This window comes from Brassica napus, chromosome C1 (genome assembly GCF_020379485.1).
Source record: "Brassica napus cultivar Da-Ae chromosome C1, Da-Ae, whole genome shotgun sequence".
Lineage (NCBI taxonomy): Eukaryota > Viridiplantae > Streptophyta > Magnoliopsida > Brassicales > Brassicaceae > Brassica > Brassica napus.
In genome coordinates this window covers 46663777-46668291 of record NC_063444.1, presented here as the reverse complement: position 1 = coordinate 46668291, position 4515 = coordinate 46663777, and the positions used below count along the sequence as shown (strand labels likewise).

General features: G+C 31.0%; 1 long non-coding RNA gene across 1 annotated transcript; it reads right to left on the bottom strand.

Annotated features, from left to right (window-relative positions):
* Positions 1 to 2550: 2550 nt before the first annotated feature.
* On the bottom strand, positions 2551 to 3821 carry LOC125580304. Its single transcript, XR_007318077.1, has 2 exons — positions 3305 to 3821; positions 2551 to 2788 (listed from the first exon to the last, which is right to left on the bottom strand). It is a non-coding gene; the product is annotated as an uncharacterized LOC125580304 (long non-coding RNA).
* Between the last annotated feature and the right edge of the window lie 694 nt (positions 3822 to 4515).

Genomic DNA, 4515 nt, shown 5'->3' with positions numbered 1-4515 from the left:
ACTATTAAAAGAGAAAGATTCTTAAAAAAATTATTTATAAAAGTTGTTAGACTCTTTCATTTTTGTTATACATTATATTACCTTAATTAATAAACTCCACTTAATTCAGTTAATATTTATGCCAACTAAGATTCTTTTTTATAACACAATAATGTCTCGTGCCTATCCTTATATCACCCGACATTTTTGCATTTAACATATTTTTTTACACATCTAAATATTTGAATGTGTTACTACTATTCAGTTCATACGTAAGGAAAAATCAAAACAAGTTAATAACATGTAATATACATATTGTTGAACTTATATAGATAACCAAACATAAAAAGATAGCAGTCGTGATACTATTATGTTATATTAATTTATATATTTATATAATTCAAAAATTTTACAAAATCAAATTAGACAAAACCACTTTAGTAAACCATTGTTAAAAAAAAAAATCTCTCTCTATATATATATATATATATATACTAGTTCAATTAATTTTTATAAAAATTATTTATAATAATAATTTTTGTAAGATAAGTTTAAAATTGATTAAAAACCCTAAAAATCTCTTCTTTTTTTTGTTTTTTCTGTTTAACAAAAAGAAAAAAACTTACAAATCTATACTAAATATTCCTAGGTAAATATTAATTCTCACCAATTCAACAAATTTAACTCTTATGAATACACATAAAATATAATGAAAGATTAAGTTTGGATATTCGGGTCTTTAAGTTGGATATAAATCGATTCTTTTCACATTCGAGTTCTTCGGGTCCTCGACATTTGGATGCAACTAGGTATTTGAAAAAAAAATTGGTTCGGATTCGGATCAATTTCTTTTTGATCCGGGTCAGTTCGAGTTCATAATTCAAATACATGTAAAATACATGTAATTTAAGTACGTAACAGGTCCGTATCGATTCAGGTATGTAGGACCAAAAAAAGACTCCAAACACCCTGGTAAAATCCAAAACATAAAAAATACCCAAAAAATTAAAAATATCCAAAAATATTTAAGTACCCTAAAAATCCAAAATTTTTACCCTAATTCTTACCCGAGGAACCAAAATATACAAATGTTTATTCGAATACCCGAAACTTATTAAAAAAATGAAATTTTATCTGAAACCTGAAACTATAACCGAAAACGCAAATCCGAAACTTACAAAAAATATTTGTATACTGAAAACATATATGAAATACCCAAATATACATAATATACAAAACATTTTGGATACTTTGGGAATCTGTACTAAAAGAGAGACCCACAGGTCAAAAAAATCCAATAGGTACTTTTCTCTGATCTGAGACCCGAACATGAATTTCGTGTTAGTTTCAGTTTGCTTTTTGAATCCAGATAAAATTCTCATGCCTAAGAGAGAGTTACATAAAAGTGTACGTACAAAATCTCAAATAAACGAATTTATAAATTATATAATTTTAAATAAATTTTCTTATTCGATATAATACAACTTTATAACATATAGATATATATAACAAACCTAAAATACTAATTTATATCCAACTTTATTTATAATCTAAAAATCCGCGCTTCGAAAGCGCGGATCAAAATCTAGTGACTATATAAAACGAGAAAGAAAACATATTTCCTTGTTTGTATCAATTCCATTTATCTATTTAATTAATATATTATACTCCTACTGTCTTTTAAACTTGATGTTTTAGGGATATTTTTGTTTCAAATCAGATGAAGTATTAAATTTTCTATGTAATTTATCAATGGTTAATATTACATAACCAATTATATTATACTTTTTATTTTATTATTGGTTGAATTGTAGTTAGGTAAATAATTAATGATGTTTTGTTTAGTAAAAAAAATTAATTCTAAAATGATATCTATTACAGAACGAAGATGAAAGAAATGGAACACCGCATTTACAATCACCACAAGCGGCTAGTTGTATAACATTGCATCGAGCAGCCACAAGACCATCATGTAAAAGTAAGCCGCCCAAAAGTAGTGGCGGTTAGGCATACATGTTTCATAAGTTGTTTTCGTATAGATTGTAAGGGCATAATTAACCCTGGTCTCTTAGCCGGGGTTTTTAACTCATGATTTGACATTTTTTTTGTTTTTTTACACTTTTCGGCTAAGAGACGGCACTTATATCTCTTACTTAATAGATGGTTCTTAACTTTTCTTAGCTAAAATCTAAGAAAAGCTAAAAACCGTCTTTTAACCGAAGCTAAAAACCTCAATTAAGAGACCGAGGTTAATGATGGTCTAAAGTTCTCCTGCTATAAAAATATTGAGTGTTTTTGGACACCACCTATAATAAAAGCCATATCTGTCGGCTTTGCCGATCAAATCCGTTGCAGCTCTGAGTATCATTTTAGATTAGCTCGAGTAAAACAATCCTTATTAAGAAACTAATAAATTCAAGAACTTAGAGCATGATTATCCCATGAACTCACTTGGGTTTCTTAATGATTATTTAATTATATAAATGTATTTAACTAGATTTAAGAACTCTAGTTAAGAAACTCTCATTTTGAGTCGTCCAAAGGGAGTTTCTTAATTAAGAGGTCCTAAAAAAAAATTAAAATTTTTAGAAGAATTGAAGAAAATCACTTACTCAATAAGAAGAAACATAAACAAGAAAACCTTACTTGTTGGCCTCGAGTTCATCTTCCTTCAACCTCATTTTTGCAGCAGCATGGTTAGCACAAGGGTCCCGAATCCGCACACCACAAGGTCTCGAAATGGCATCTTCCATAGACACGCCTTTACCACCATCCTCTTTCCCTAGTGCGACCTTATCATACTCATCTTCTTCGTCCTGCGTCAAGAAGCAAAAATTTCAAGCCGTGAAGAATTGTTTCAATGGTTTATGAATTAAAAAAAATTGTTTCACAGCAAAAGGTATAGAAACAATGCTCAGTATCAAAGAAAACTAGATGTTCTCCTACTAAGCCTACGACTGTTAACAATAAAAATTGAAAATTCAAGAACCTTCAATTGGAAACTGATACGAACCTTTTAATTTGCAAAAGAACTAGAAAATTTAGGCTACCACTTCTCTTAACACTAAGCTAAATCTCTCTTGGAGATTAAAATTAATTCAAACTGATATGAACCTTAGTCTAAATCTTTTAATTCTTCATGTGTGAACAATGGTTCATATCAAGATCATTTTGTTGAAAGTTCACGTACTACAAAACCTAACGATCTTCCAGGCTAATGATATGAATACATATGAATTCAATTGTTCCCTAGTTTTACTCAAGCGTTTCCTAACTTGCACAATCGTTACCTAACCAAAACAATTTAAAGAAGAATTGATTATACCTCATCATCGAGAGTACGGTCAAGGCCCATGGATGCTCTGATGCTCCTTCCGATCAGTGCTCGAGATCCTCTGCTGCCTCAGAATCTCGTCGAACGATGACGCACAAGGCATCTCTTCCCTATCGTACGAAGCGAGCTGCTCTCGCTTCCACTCCCGCTTCTCCACTTCTGCGCCGGAGAGAGACCACACCGAGCCTCATTGCGTTTGCCGCAGCGGCGGCGCAGAAGACGTGGAGGTAGTAGAAGACGTGGAGCAGGAGAAGGCGAGAGATCCGAAGATCCTCTCGACGCGAGACTGGAAATCTTCGCTGGCCATCGCAAATCGATTTGGGGGAAGAAAGGAAAAAAAAAAATCACAAAAGCCGACACGTGTATTAAGAGTCCCCTTTTCGATCGGTTCCAAAAACGCTTAATTAAGGATCAGTTATCCTTATTTCTTTTCTTTTTGATTTACTTAAATGCCTTCTTTTGTTTAAAAACTCATCTTAGAAACTGCATTAATGATGCTCTTAGAGCATCAATAAGATACCCACTCAAGGTATTTAACAAATATAATATTAGTATAGTTTTATTTTGCGACTAAAATTTAAAATAAAAATTAATTAATAGAAATAACGCAAATGATGAAAAAATATCTTAACATTTCTTAAAAATCAACAAAAAACATTTCTCATCAATATTCTGTCTCGTTTTATCATTTTATTATATTGTAGTAATCATGGGAAATTGCATGCTGGTCTTAATCAGCTTACAAATTTGTTGTTATATGGAGTAACTAAATGACAAAATAGTCAACTTCCGCTTGAACCAAAAGAACGTGTAAAAAGTCTAATCTCCTCGTCAGAAACATAGATATTGACTTTTGCGATTGTCAGTAATATACGTCGAATATGTTTACATATAGAGAAGTCTTCTGACGCGCAAACTTTAATTTAAGAGCTTATGATAAAACCCTGAAGTTGTACATTTGACTGAATATTTCACCAGAAAAATGAAGGGCAAGTTCTGTTTGATTGTTTCGCTATTGATTCTCTCTTTGGCGGTTTCATCATACGTCGTTTTAACTCAAGCATACCAGTCTCGTAAGTATTATTGACAATTTTCATCCTCTTTCATATGTATGCCAACTGAGTTAGTTATACATGATATCATAAGAGAGTAAAAACAAAAAGAGAGTTAAGTTACCAAAAAAAAAAAAAAAAAAAAAAAAA